This window comes from Lycorma delicatula, chromosome 10, assembly GCF_047948215.1.
Source record: "Lycorma delicatula isolate Av1 chromosome 10, ASM4794821v1, whole genome shotgun sequence".
In the NCBI taxonomy this organism is placed as follows: Eukaryota; Metazoa; Arthropoda; class Insecta; order Hemiptera; family Fulgoridae; genus Lycorma; species Lycorma delicatula.
This window is the reverse complement of record NC_134464.1, coordinates 11,142,619-11,159,052: the sequence shown is the minus strand read 5'-3', so window position 1 is coordinate 11,159,052 and position 16,434 is coordinate 11,142,619. Positions and strand designations below refer to the sequence as shown.

Genomic DNA, 16,434 nt, shown 5'->3' with positions numbered 1-16,434 from the left:
TTCCCGTTCTTTAGACCCATCATCCCAACCCCAAACGGGTAAGACACCCGCTGTGTGACGTTACCGTTCCTAGCAGTGAGGGGGTTTACCGGAGGTCGTCTTTAGACTCTCTAACTGATTACATCTCACAGTCATCAACCAGGCCTCGGTCGGGATGCCACCGATGTAAATACCTCGGCATACATTTGCATCAGTAAAATACAAATCAAATTTTGCCTTCACGTAGGCCTCAAACGGACATTTTCACATCCAACCTAACGTGATCCCCTCAAACTAATCGACCGAAACCGCGGAAGCGCGAACCCCGCGCCTAGTAAAGATTTGACAACACCGTTCGTGACTGTGAATGCATCAGTGAACGAACAAGTTTCAAGTTAAATCAGTGCTACACTCATACCGATCAAAATTATGTTTTACGCAACATAGAAATTCAGACCCTACACCCAATTAAATCGACCAATTTAGGTCACCTAACAAGGGCAACGCAACCGCATTCCGGTCCGCACAGGTGCCGAGAACAAACCCCGCACCGCCCCATCATGATATCTTGCGTGGGATTACCAAATCTGGACGCCCCCGGTCGCACGGGTTCACATATCCCGGCGGCGCGGCTGTCCCCACCAGTGGAACCACCAAAGCGAATCACAAACAATACCGATATAACCGTGGCACGATGCCAATGCGCCTACCTTCAACCAATCCAATGCCTTGGCCGGAACCCTAGCCACCGGCGATCCTACCGCGATCGAGTACCTCGATTAAACTCCCTCTGTAGACCTACACACCGCAAGGGCGCGAAGAAAACCAGCCAATATAGACCAGGGGTCGGCAACCTGCGGCTCGCGAGCCACATGGTGCTCTATGGATGTGAAGCTGCGGCTCTTTAGTTCCATACGCAAATATTATTTATTTTATTAAAAAAAAACATTTAAAAATCGTTCTGAATCGATTAACGAGGATTAGGCACCGATTCTATCTCTTTGCCACTTGTACTCGCTTTTCACGGCACCTCTCCCCCGTGACACGCGTCGTCACTGTCGTCAGTCCGTCAGAAGCTCTCGAATGACGCCGTCGTCAGATGTTTCTATGTAGGTTTATTCGCTTTCGACGAAAGACAATTTGTCGTCTTCACCAGTGCTTTGGCTGTGACGTATAGTTTGTTGTTTCAAGTAAAAGAGTTAGAAGCGAATTATCTTCTCAAAGTTATGTATGTACATATATATAATAATAATAATAATAAACCGAAGTACAAATAGGTAACATAATAAGCATTATATTTTTAAAATACATATTATACATATTTTTTTCCAAATAAGATACCTAACTACTTTTTTGAAGTCGATAAGAATTGTCAAAAAAGAAACAAAGTACTACTGTTGGATATTACCGCGAAAGTGTTTTTATTAAAATATATATTTAATAAATTACCTATTTTATTATTTATCTATTTTATAGCTTTTATTATTTAAAAATAATAATTATTAGTTACAATAATAATTATAAGTGTAAGTACCTATAAATTGTTTTTTATTAAACCTATTTTCGAAAACTTTTGTGGCTCTTTAAAAACTTTGAAATTTTGTAAATTGTTATTTTTGACTCTTCTGACTCAAAAGGTTGCCGACCCCTGCTACAGACCATTCCTCGAGGATCATTCTTTAGGCCTATCACCACGCGTGTGAAAAAATTGACAAAAACATCAAATTTTTAATTTGAAGCTATAACTTTCATATAATATTACATATCAGCATCAAAGCTTGTTGTCAAATCCATTCTGAATTAACGTCCTAAAATTATTTTTTATCTTTTACTAGGTGTAATTGTATTTTAAAATTGTTTTTCTACGTATTTTTTATTTACGGTAAATATATATTTTTAATAATAATTTTTTCATGTACTTTATTCTCAATTTTAAAAAATATCTAAATATTAAAGCTGAAGCCCACGACTGCCCCCTGGTTGTACATCATATCTAATCTTAAGTTCACAAAATATAAGATATATGTTCCTATAATTGTTGTTGGTCTATTGAATTTTATTACAGCCAATCATACTCTTTCTTTACTCTTGGGAATTTTACATGTTTTTACAATGTATCTGAACCAGAATAACGTACTTTTTATCGTCAACTGTTCGCTATCTTATAAGTTTGAGATCATAAACTCATTTTTATAGTATTCCAAATTTTTTCTTTATAAATAAAAACAAATTTCTTCAAAATTTTTCCTAAATTGGTAAAATAAAAAAATATATATACTAATTTAGATTGCTAAACTTGAGCATATAACCGCCGATTTTAAGGTACGCACAATTTAACACTAAATATGGCGTTTATTTTTACGATGTAATGGTTTTTCTTTTGTTTCTTTGAAATTTATATAACCCAATCATTTTTTATCCTGTTTTTTTTTTCAAATGTTATTTACAAAATTATTTTATTAGAGTTGCATATCTACATAATTGACAATCCGCCATCTTGTAAATTATTTTGGAATTATAAATTATGAAAACAAGAAAGGAAAAGTCAGCCTACTTTTTGGTATTACCTCATGTAAAATAAAATTTCAAGCTGAATTAAAAAGATAAAATTACATCACGAGAAATATTTTTTCTATTAAAATATTTTATTATTTATATCCTAAATATTAATAAAATAAAAATTTAGAAGTTGGAAATGTACTTTAACCACTTGAGAGCTATCGGTAACCGCCTAGAAGATGTTACTTCGGTCGGTCCCAAACGTGGCTGAAGAGTAGCCCCCCACCTTTGTGCAGCTTGAAGCTGATCTCCCGACGGGGTCCTTCTTGGATCATTGAGATATCACGACATTCCTCCCGGTTGCTATTGTGACTCTCCCCAAGAGGGTTAACTTTCCCTTCCCTATCGCCTAGTCTGGGTCTGGGTATACATCTCACGCATACCCCCCGTGAATAGCGCGCCCACCTCACAATCCTCGAGGGTCCTCAATACGTCATCAAAACGTTCTGATCCAGTCATCTGCTGGACCCGAACGCCCTCAGTAAAGAGGCTGCCAAGTGCATTTGCAACGCTATTACATATTGAACGGCTAGGTCGACCGATTTTATTTATTTTAATTATCCCAATATTTAATTAAAAAATTTACTTTAACGTTTTCAGCCTGAAATTACTTAATACAGTGCAAGAAGTCATCAACAGAGTGCATCAGGAACCACTATCTCACCCCTTATCCAACCTTGAATTTTCACCATTGGATTTCAACTTGTTTGGTCCGCCTAAAGAAGGCGGTATGCGGTAAGAAATTTAACGCGATGACGTCGTCAAAAGAAATATGCTAAATCGGTTCCGACATCAAGACAAAGACTTTTTTGCAACAGTCATAAATAACCTGATTTAAAGATCGGGACAAGTACGAGTATATTAAAGTAGAAAAGTGAACAAAATGTCACATCGATTAAACATTTTTTTAAGCTTCAGAGAAATTTGTCTTTAATAATAATTAGACGACCCTTATATATTTTTTTTAAATTTTGGTTTCTTTATTATTTATCGTATAAGAAAATAATTATATCTATAGAATATACCGTTAGTAATACATAGTTGTAAAAAAATTACCTATTATTATGACTGGAGATGACGGCTACAAACGGTAATGAATGAAAGTTACCATTTTTATAAAATCAGACGGTTCCACCAAAGATATCCTGAAAAAAAAACCGTAAATTATAATAGTTTAATAAATAAAATAAATGAATTAATTATTTACGACCTCTATGGCTGAGTAGGTAGCGCATTTAATTTGGTGGTTCCGGGTTCGAATCCCAATTAGGTATGATGGCGTTTTTTCATACGCTACCGATTTTTAACCGGGCTAATTTAATCTAAATAGATTAAATTTAATTCGTTTTAATTTAATTTCTTTTTATTTAATTTTATTATTTGAATTTATTAAATTTACTAATTTCCAAAATCCAATATTTATCCCACCGCCATCTCGGAACACACATAATACTAAATTTTTATTTATACCTCTTTTCTTGTCTTATAGTGTCCTTTAAAATGATGTATCGCACAAAGGATGTTAACCGTTTAAAATATTTGTTACAATCCATGAAGCGCCTCAAAAAAGGAGTTAAAATTCTATTTTTCGTCAAAAGTTAAATCGGTTGACCGATACCTTATCCTGAAAGTTACAGTATTCTTTCTGGAACGGTTTTAAAGATTTTTATGAGTTTCTATACTTTATCTCGCTCCATGAAGTACAAAATTTAAACAAAATTTTTGAAAAATATTTTAACCGAAGGGAGATAGAGTAAAATAAAATAAAATAAATATTTTTAGGGCGGGGTTTGTTTTTTGAATTTTTTTCTTGATTATTTATATATGCATTACGGGTAGCAAATTTTCTATAATATTGTTTTCTGTAAAATGCCTTCAAAAAAAATAAATCGTTTTTTCATGATACCCCACCTCACAACAAATTTTGAAAAAATTACGATCGGTGCCACGTATATAGAAGTTTTTTAGCCAAATTTTAAGAAAACCTGAGAACGGCCTTATCGGACGAACTTTTAAATTTAATAATGAAAAACAAAGATAACAACTTGTTTTACAAATTAGAAAAATTTCATTGTACTAAATATTTTTACTTTCTTAAAAAGTATTGCGATCGAAAAAAATTTCGGTTTTCAGATTTCAATGAAAATATGGAAATATCCATTTTGACAATCCCTGATCTATTTTGAATAATTTCGGCGTGATATCTGTACGTACACACTTTTATATGTCGCATAATTGAAAAACGATTAGCCGTAGAATGTTGAAATTTTGGATTTAGGACTGTTTTTAACATCTAGTTTTGTACCTCCTCTTTTGATTGCAATCGACTGGAACAGAAGCGTCTAAAAAAGCCCAAAATAAAAAAAAGAACAAATTGGATTTTGGACTTTTCTTAAATGCAGTAATAAGATCTCATCGAGAGCTTTTCAACGATATATCATAAACGGTATTTATTTTCATCGGCTGTAGAGTTACAGTCAAATAATATTTTAATTAATGAAATATTTGGTCTTACAACGGGAAGGCACATCTATTCGAATCCGACTTCATTTTTTTTTAACTTTTTTAATTTAAATATATTGATTTATTACTAATTATAAACCTCTGATTGTAAAAAAACTTTTGCTATAAATAGTAATTCAATAACGATAAAAAAAATCAGAAGTTATTAATGAAATACTAGGAAACTTTTATGTACTTTTAAAAATGCGTGTATGGAATTTAAAAGGCATACAAGGAAGTTATGTGGTGTCCACATCAGATTTTTTAAAAGTTAAAAAGGGGTTGTACTATAAGCATATCAAATTTCGGGATGAGTATTTTGAAAAAAATTCTAAATTTTGTGTTTATTAATTATTAAGATAATAATAATTAATTTCTTTTATCATATTTTGACGCGTTTCGGAATTACTTCATCGTTAAAATTTATTGTACCGGTACTTTTATAAATTGCCGCTAGGCTGTATATAACATTTAGTCAACGCCATTTCCTTTATTTGACATTACGTCTTATCAATTATGATATCTTTATCAAGTAAAGGGGAGGGCGTCGACTAATTACATAAAGACTAACAGAAAATTAAAAGAACCAGTAAAATAAGTTTTGACGATAGAATTATCCGGAAATGTGTCAACGTAAAAAATGAAGTAACAAAAGTTACGCAATACTCGACGTAGAAATTTTTGGTTTTGTTTGATATTCAGGGAAATAAACGAACGATCCCAGTAGATGGTATACCAGAAAACAGATGTTCAGTTTCTTATCTATTTAGAATAGGAACCGGTTGCTTTATAATGAACATCGATACTTTTACTGAAAGTAATTACTATGTAGAGCCATTGTACAGCTCAGGAATACAGATTATTAAAAAAAAATTCATAAATAACAGTAAAGAAAAAATTATAAATATACGCTACCTGGTGTTCTCGTATGTAAATTACCGCATACATTATGCAGGTAGGATTTAAAGTAGTACTTCAAAGTACATTATAAAGGTCCACGGTACATTTTGTATGTAATATACGACTGTAATGTACATCATAAGTGAATGATGATAGGTTTGTTAACAGGCGGTACAGCGGCCGATTAATTCTTGATGTCGACTACATCTATTTGCATATCACACAAATGTCGCTTTAGGGTTTACAGTAAAGAGCTTCAGTGAACAATCAAAGTGTACGTAAATGTTATGATTTCTAAATAAATTTTTCAAATGAGATTTTTTTATAAATAAACTTTCATTCGATATAAAACATATTTGTTAGTTATTTAACAGATAAAATGTAAAATACTTAAAGAAACAATTAAAAATAATTTAACTTTGATATGCTGTCGATTCAAATTTGTTAATAGATGCATTTTGAGGCGTCAATTGAATATTTGTTTTAGTAAAGCGAAGACATAATAACAATGTTTTCCGACCGCTTTCTATTTAGCAACGTGTGTTTGTAGGTCTGGCAACTCTGCACCAAAGTAGTATGATGGTGAAGTGAGGTAGGGGAACCCCCGTCCACAGTTCGTCGACATACAACCGTTCAAGGTTACACAGTTTGAGCATCTCTTATTATATTAATGTATTTTATAAAATTATAACTTTAAAATAACGAACCGACTAATATCCTGATTTAAATACGGCTCACCGTATCACATCCTCTGTTACGTTTACATTTCCTGCATAAGTTTTTTAAAAACGTGAAGATTTTCTTTTTTATATATACTAAGTTTGAAAATTATGATTGTAAGAGCCTTTAATTAATTCAAATATTGTGATGTCAACGGAAACAGAAAATCGGATTTATAGAAAAGTAACCGTTAAATGTTGTTACGGCAGATTTCTTCTTCAGATGGCTGAAATTATATTCCGTATTGCATCCGATTAAAATATAATCGAACTCGGTTGTAACTTTTGCATCGAAGTGTCGGATAATAGATTCAAAATTGCTAATTGTATTTATTAAAATTTTATCTCCATAAGGCTAACAGATATAAATAAACAAAACATAGAGTTTAAAAATTTGATTGAATTGCGGGTACGTTTCTACGAAAGTATTTTTTGTTATAGCCGTCAAATTAACAAGTAAGCCGCTTTATTTTATTATTTTTATTTTTTTTAAATTACTGAAAATAAAAAAAAAACTAGATAATGTCGTCACTAAAAAGCGAATTTCTTAGTTTAAGGTAAAAACCTTTTATGTCATCGATTAAAACTAGTTTCGAGTAACGGCTGGGCTTCCAACATTTTACTTAATTAAAAACAAAATTAACGATTTACGCTTCTAATTAATTAATGATTTTTACCGATCGTATTTACCTAAGTGTATTTTGTAACAATATTATACGTTTTAATACGATGTGTGATAAAGTATTGATGCGTGTTAACGCGCATTATAGAAAGAACGCCACAGTCCTATGACGACGGCACGCCCGAAGCCAGTGCCGATAATCGTAACCTACAAAACATACGACCGGTCGGTTTTATAAAGACAACATATGATTAAACACTGTGAATCGATAAGAAATATTCTACCGATAGTCGAACGACTTTTCTTTTTTAGCGGCTTAAATTTTTAGTATATAATAAATTATGTAAATTTTTTGTTCGATAAACTAATTAAATATAATATCGTCTAAAATGACCTACATTGTAAATTAACACGGTTTCTATGCACCGCTTTACATGAAGGGAATAAGAAATAAATAAACGCGACCGTAAATATACTAACAATCGATGTAATAATTTCTTACGAACGACTTATCGTATTACCAGTGTGCTAATACCCACTAATACTACTATAACATACACACTTTTACGCGCACACACACACACACACACATATATATATATATGTACACACATACACGCGTATCTGCCATTCAGAAAATTTTCTTTCTGTAAAATCAAATTTTCTCATTACCTATTGTCAACGACAGAGAATCGGTCGGTAGCCGACTTTTCAGACGATAGAAAGGTCTACAAAAAAAGTAGATTTAAGTTTTCAAGACTCTCCGTTTGGGAGTCGAGTGAATCTCCGCCAGAAACTCAAACACAAGAGAGGTAAGAAACACAAGAAAACGACAGAGATTATTTATATAACTTGTTAAAGTTAAGCTTCTTATGAAAGGTCGCGACTTTTAGTTCACTAAAAAAACATACGCTAACATGATAACCGGTAGTTTTGGTACACTTTGATACCGTTTTTCTTAATACCACTTTTCTTAATATAAAACCTATTTTCACTATTATATATTTATTAATCGATACATTCACGTGTTTTTATTCTTTTCTCACCGAACAAAATAAAACCGCTATTTTTATTCTTCTCCGACAAGAAGCAGGCGTACATTTCATCTATATTACGTCTGATGACGCAAGCTATCAGAGTTTAGTATAGTATCAGAAGGTTATTATGAAAAACCTGTCTAATAAATTATACATATAAAAGAATATGAATTGAATTCGGGTAGACGATTTAAGCATTTATAAAAAAACTGATATATTTCGGAAGATGAATGCGCATCCGATAATAAACAAAGCAGTTAGAAATAATAGTACCGGGGTATTGAGAATGAGAATAAGCGGCGTAAGATTTATCTAGAAAATCGTTCTGTGATGACTGGCCGGAGAAGAAATCGAAAAAGTTCGAAAATCGGAGAAGACCTAGGATAAGATGCAACTATAGGGTCGGAAATGTTCAAAGGAGGAGCTGTACAACAGTATTATTTCGTAAACGTGTAGAAATATGAATATTTTATCGAGTAGACTGAGAAAGATTATAGGTATCGGTGTAAATATTTGGGTTAAGAAATACAATTTAATGACACATCCTCATTTTCTTCATACGAGTGGATTCCGAACTTATAACTAAGGTATCTTTCAGGCCGACTGGGACGACATCGGTAGTCGAATTCACCGAGAAGCACCTGCCATGTTGTTTACGCAAATACGACGAATCGGCATATTAAGTTAATTTTTTTCCACCGGGGTCCTAAAAAAAACTTATTCAGAATTTCTATTATCGACTGTCATAGCTCTCTCCCAATTTTCTAGAATTAAATAACGTCGACCGAATCGGTCGTGATATTTCCGTCCGCGACAGCAGTTCTGTTCAGTACAAGATACGTTATTTACACAGAATTTCTTCTCACAGTCGTAAATATGAATAGATCGCATCGCCGTCTCTGCAAAAGGCCGGCTGTCTGCACGAACAGAGTGGGATCCTACGGGCGCAGACGATTTTTACCAGACGCGAATAAAAAATTATTTTTTATGAAGATATTTCATTCTAAAATCGTAATTCTTGAGAGCGATGAAGCGGCCAGAGAATAAACCTTTTTGATTTGTGATTCTCACCGAAATTTTTGTTTTTTTATCTGTTCGTGAAATTTTACCTTCACAGTAAAATACATACGTTAATGTATTTTTGTTACCGCGTTGAACTCGGACTTTGGTAATATATCTTCATATTACAAGAAATTTATTTCAACGGACAGTTTGAAGCCTGTTTTGAATTTTGTAGATTTACGGTTACGGTCTTCGTAGACGTATTATTAAGTTTAAAAGCGGAAAAAAGAGTTAACCTTAATTAGATATTTCTGTGTCGTTTATTTACAGATAATTGTGTTGTTTTTTTATTTTCAATCTCTTTAATTTAAGTTAGAAACGTTATTTTTTGCATACTTTTGTTGTAATAACGATCGGATGGTAATCCCTATAAAACTGTGTCGTGTAATTTAGTAAGCCGTTTTGAAAATGTCAAAAAAATAATTCTATATTTATAAAAGTTTGTTTTTAATTTATAAAAAACAGGATTTACGGAAGAGGTATTTAATCGTTCTTTGTGATAAGAATTACCTTTATTGTAACTATTTAAATTACTCGAAGTTTCGTCGGTGACAGGTCGCTTTCTATTGCTAGTACGGGAATTCCTCATATTACAAATTCTACAGGCTTTTAATTCGAGTTTTCTATTTTTTTGGTATCATAATTTAAAAAATGACTTAACCACGTTTATCCGCGTGTAATATTAAAATCGTTTCGGATTTCTGTGCGTCCCACGAAAATAGAGGTAATCGAGTTTGCCTTAAAATAATTATGAAACTAAAAAAAATATCCAAGCGACCTGAAAGTATTAAATTTATACATTCAAGCTGCATTACTTCAGAATTAAAATCGTCTGAACTATTATATCTGTTGTTGCAAGTATAAGTATGTAGTCAGATGACATAAAACGTTGAACACGTGATCTAGCCAACCGGTTGATATAAGCAGCTTGTACCGGGGAAATACAAAAAATTGTAATAAAAACAAAGTTCTTAAAAAGTATTAATTTGTTTTTAATTAAGAAGAGTAAGCTTATTTATTAGAAGACACTTGTAATAATTCTGTAAATATCATTAAGTAAACGCTAACGCGAGCTGCAAATATGTTTTCTAAATAAACTACGTACTAAGGACAACCGATAAATAAATTATGCGGACACATAACAAAACTATTTTCCTTGAAAATAAAGAAGGTAACACTTTCTAACAAATTTGGTTTTTATTACCGTTACTAAAATTTATATTTTCAGGGACTCAAAAATACGCTTTCTTTAATATAATAGAAAAATTTATGCCCGTGAATATTTTATTTTTAAACGGTCTTTGCTATCCTTTTTTTTCAGGCGACGAGGAAAAAATTTACCTAATAATTAATATTTAGGAGCTGGAATATATAAATTCAGTATTATTATTAAATTTTTAACTCGGTAAATTTCATAGCAGTATGATTTGCTCGTACACTCTGGAGCTGAAAAGAAAACCGATCCGAAGAAAGTAAGCGGTCTACGATCAACTCAAGAATAATTCTCAATCTTTATATTAATGCGAGCTACATTATGTAGAAGTACATTATGTAGAAAAGTCTTAACGTCGATTGAAAAAAGCTAAGTTCTAAAAATTAGAAAAAAGTTCAACATCTATAGAAATAAGTAATAAATTTCACTGTATAGTAGCATTTGAGCTCACGGCTGACGTAAGTTTAAACCCGAATCGGTACAGATATACTTCTTTCTTTTTCCTGTTTAGCCTCCGGTGATTTACCTTTCAGATAATACTTCAGAGGATGATATGTATGAGTGTAAATGAAGTGTAGTTTTGTACAGTCTCAGTTCGACCGTTCCTGAAATGTGTGGTTAATTGAAACCCGACCGCCAGAGAACACCGGTATCGAAGATCTAGTATTCAAATCCGTGTAAATATAATTGACTTTACTAGGACTTGAACGCTGTAACTCTCGACTTCCAAATCGGCTGATTTGGGAAGACGCGTTCACCACCAGAACAACCTGATTGGTTGGTACAGATATACTTATTAGAATGTTTTTGTAATATAATGTGACTTTATATCGCTAAATTGAAAGTTTAAAAGAAAATTGACTGATAGAAGCATAGATAAACGGAGAATGATCACTATAAAATTTATTATCATCGCATAGACCGGTGGAGCATAATCGCCCTGAAATTGTTGTGGTAACGAAGAAGTAAAGCTCACAACATCGGTCTCCAACATGAAAAGGAATATATCGAAAAGATTTCCAAGTACAGAGACTTGGTAAATGAGATCTAGGGTCAGAGTACAGTGAAAATGGTGCCCGTAATTTTCGGTGCGCTAAGTGAAATATCCAACACTCTGCAAGAGTCACTGGAAATCCTAGACGTTCCACCTAACCTCTATCCCACCGCGCACAAGTCCGTAATTTCGGAAACATGTCCGCATCGGTAAGGAAGTATATTTCTACCGATCCGGGTCGCTGAAAGATCTATAGAATCGGGGACTCCTGATATCTGCCGGTCGGGCCATGCGATATTAGATTCAATTCATCGTTACCATACCTTGCTTGAGCCGGCTGAGGTCTTTTCCCAGCATTAGAGATACGAACATTTATAATAATAATAAAAATTATTATTTTATTTCTTTTTTTTTGTTTCCATAAATTATACAATATCGGGTTATCTGTAGTATTGCAGTACCTTAATTGTTGTCACATTGATTTGTTGGACATTAGTTATGTTTATTATTTACACACTAAATTAAATGAACAAGAATGTGACTCATTTTCCTATTTTCATCTTACAATAAACATATCTGCTCATTAGTTATTTTATATTTACTTGTAAATTGTCATACAGACTAGAAAAATATTTTTAATTCTCATTCAAATGAGAGTTCTCGTGTGTAACATGCAGCTACTTGCATGTATAATTGCTTTTGAATTTGCAGGTATATTTTGTTCACCAGAGTGTATGTTTATTAAACTAGTGCGTTTATAAAGTGTTAATTTTTAAACAATATTATTTATTATAATTTATTATTATATAATATAATAATGCCTTGTAGTTGCATTAATCATCCAAACAATTTCTGCTACTCTGTGGTGAGGTAATGTTGAAGTCTCGGAAAGAAATATAACTTCACTGATAAAAAAGTTGTATGAACTGTACTTTGGATGTAAATTAGTTGATCAGATAAATCTTGGGCTCCTCATATTTGCTGTGCTTCCTTTGGTAACATTGTGGACCGGTTGGCTAAATGGATCTCGTCACATGCCATTTGCATTCCAATGGTTTGGAGAGAACCGAAGGATCACACCACAGACTGTTATTTTTGTGTAATAAAGATATCTGGAATAGCAGCTAAAACTAGATGTACTGTTAAATACCCTGTAATTCCCTCTGCCATGCGGCCAGTGCCATATAGCCAAGAGCTTCCAATTCCAGTACCACCAGAATCATGAAACTTAGATCTTGTGCTGGCTTATTAGGCGATGAAGAAAGAGTTCCAAACTTTTTAGAAAATAGATTTACCGAGTCCCATTTAATTAATCGGTTAGAATTAAATGATCTGGTTCGTAATCTTAATTTATCAAAGAATCAAGCAGAAATATTGGCATCAAGACTGAATTAATGGCATCTTTTACAACCAAACACTAAAATAACTGCTTTCCATGACAAACGGTCAGAATTTGAACATTTCTTCTCTCAGTATGCAAACTTAATACACTGAATATAATGATGTGGACTCTTTACTGGAAGCTTTGGGAGATATGCACCATCCTGACGAATGACAGCTTTTTATTGACTCATCACAGCTTAAAACTAAGCTGTTCTACTTCACATTGGAAATAAATACCTATCAATACCATTAGCATATGCTGCTCACATAAAGGAGTCTTGTGAAAATACGAAACTTCTATTGAGCAGGATTCAGTATGAGAAATATTTATGGCATATTTGTGAAGATCTGAAAGCAATAGCAGTTTTACTTAGATACACTAAGTTCTGTAGCTTTTTGTGCAAGTGGGATAGCAGGGATAGGAAAACCCATTACATAAAAGAGTATTATAAGCCAAAGAGAGAGGTACTGACTGTAGGAAGAATATTGTTAGTCAGGCATTAGTAAAACCAGAAAAATTTCATCTTCCGTCACTACATATTAAGCTAGGTTTATTCAAAAATTTTGTTAAAGCAATGGATCATAATGATGCAGGGTTTCAGTTTCTACAAAACAAATTCCCTAATATAAGCGATGATAAAATAAAGAAAGGTACATTTAAGAAAACTAATGAGTGATCTGGTGTTTGAATGACTTGGTGGAGGTTACTGCATGGAAATAATTTCAAAATGTGGTAAACAACTTCCTTGGAAATCATAAGATCAGTAACTACAGAGAACTTGTGAGTGAACTCCTTCAAAGCTACGAAGAACTTGGCTGTAGCATGTCACTCAAAATCCATTTCTTACATTCCCATTTAGATTTTTTCCATTGATAAACTGGATTTTTTTTTATCAGTATGAACAATGAGAACACTTTCACCAGTTGATATCTACAATTGAAACACGATACCAGGGAAAATGGAAACAAAAAATGTTAGCGGACAATTGTTTGAATCTAAAGAGGGATCTACCTACAGCAAATTACAGTAAAAATCCAAAAGAAATAGATTTTAGATAAGCACAATATGCATGTAATTTATTGTCATACTATGTTCACCATACACCTTTTGTTTCAAAAGAAATTTTGATTACGAAAAAACTGAGCCCGATAGAAAAAATGTATTAACATATCTGAAATCAACATAAAATGTACTATAAGAATCAGTCATGAACTGATTCACTCTCTCATTTAAAAACAAAAAATTAGATTTTGTTGACCGGTTAGTGTTATTTAATACATATGACTACTTTTTATTAATCATACATTGAGCTTTTCTCAAAGCTCAATTAGCTGTTAGTGAAACAGAATGCAGCTTCAAAAAAGAAATACAATGAGCACTTAAAAGTTTTCCACAGCAACTGGAGTTAATAACTTCCAACCGTTTCATAGGAGGGGCTATCCTCCTATTCAGTGTGATCAATGAGACTGGTGTTCTGTACAAAACCTGTGAGAGCACCACCTGAGACAAGACCCTCTGTTTCGATGTCCTGCGATCCCGATATTGGTCATTATCTGACCGATGACAGCTACAGTTTTTCAGTCTTAACCGACACTTCTGTTACATATCTCTGAAACTTGGCATTCTTATCTATCCACACCCGTTCACTGCAGGGGTAGGGTGGACTACTGTGGTACTGACTAAATGAAATTGGGGTAAGCGTATGCCAACGAGAATATGACATTCAGATCTTCTTGGGCGAAAACTGAAGCCCAACTTCCGGCAGGCATGAGACAATAATATTTACCACCTTCTTCCTAGTTTACATCACTGCCCCCATTGACTGTTACATCAACAAGTTCCAAATCATCAGTGAATATCAGTCATTATTGATCAATCAATAATTTCTTTGATAGTATTGATCCCATCACTAAGCCCTGTGGAACACCGCAGCTCATTCTGATCTGTACCTCTCCTTTGACGATATTACCCACTGCTGACCTTTTGGAGAGATAACACTGGATTATTCTCCTCAGGTACGGACTGACTAACATAATCTAGAACTTTACAAGTGAAAGATGGAAACACTACTCCCATAGAAGTAAGTATATTATAAAAGACCGATAAATGTTTTACTGGTCTTTTAATTTTAAACATTTTTGTAAAATTATTTTTTTAACATTAATGACTAGCTGTATTATTTGACATTTATTTCATCGTCAATTTTTTACTATGATCAAAAAGAAGAACTCCAAACAAAATTTCAAAAGATTTTTTTATATAACATTTATTTCAGACTACATTTGCTTAAATTTTTTCCTGTTTAAAATATATCTGCGAGTAAGTTCAAAAATCCTCCTTTGTAAGTTTAAAAGAATTGGATGTTGAAAATGTTGTTACAAATTTAAGTTTTAAATTATGCTTATTTTAATTTAAGCTTTAATTTTTTATCCAAAAAGTTATTAATAATAATAATAATAATAATAATAATAATAATAAAAATATAACAAAAATAAAATAATAATGAATTTATTTCCAATATCTTCAGATATTTTTACAATCATTTATTATATTATCTAATATTATATATAGCCTATTTAATCGTTTACTCAAAAAGTTATCTGTAAATATTTTAATTAAAATACTGATTCTAAATTTCAGTTAGACAGAACTACTGACTTTTTACAGTTTTACTATGTATTTTACGTTACAGAACACTAATAGTATAGATTTGACTAAAGAAACCAGCCATCCCATACAGAATTTAGCACAGTTTAACTAAAATATATAATTTTCTATAATATATTACTGCAGTTCCTCTGTAATAAATATAAACCAAGCTATAGCAACAGTTTAAAGTTCTACATTAGGCAAACAGGATGTAGTATCAAACAATGAACAATAAAGACCAAAATCTCTTTTACAGTGATATACAGGTAATATTAGCTAGCCACATCATAGAAAAAGTCACAAGTACTATTATAAACAATCTCAGTTCTGTGTATACTCAAAAAAGGATAAACTTAGTTTAGTGAAACATTGTGAATACAATATAAAAAAACACATAAAATTAAACATTAAATTAACAGACCATGTTGATTTAATAGACTATTAAATCATATCCCATGTAACTTCCTAACAAAAAATTATCAATACCTGTGGCTATTGATACATGTGAAATGATACCATTTATAATGTCATATAATAGAGGATGGAAAGTGGCAAAACATGGTTGAGAGAGAGAGAAGGAGGGAGAAATTATGTAAAAAAAATTCAGGCAAAATATCTTCTTTCTCTGTATTTAAAGAAATTGTTCGACGTATAACTCTCACTTTTAATTATCATGGATAACATCACATGTAATCCGATGAAAATTATATAATACAAAACTTCATCCGAAAGGTTTTATAAGTTGGTTTGATTGTTTTTGCACGATCTATAAATGCAAGTAAAGTAATGAGTGAATGCGCTTCATTTGTGCATA

At 32.5% G+C, this 16,434-nt stretch overlaps 1 protein-coding gene across 3 annotated transcripts in view; it reads right to left on the bottom strand.

The window, feature by feature from the left end:
* LOC142331163 (ras-related protein Rab-3-like) overlaps window positions 1-16,434 on the bottom strand; it is a 134,598-nt gene that overhangs the window by 99,924 nt on the left and 18,240 nt on the right. For 2 of the 3 annotated variants that reach the window (XR_012757905.1, XM_075376872.1), the window contains exon 2: window positions 3,595-3,683. The exons of the other annotated variant lie outside the window; for it this stretch is intronic. The gene's annotated coding sequence lies outside the window, so the exon portion shown is untranslated. The remainder of the gene's footprint in view (window positions 1-3,594; window positions 3,684-16,434) is intronic. 3 annotated transcript variants of the gene reach the window in all.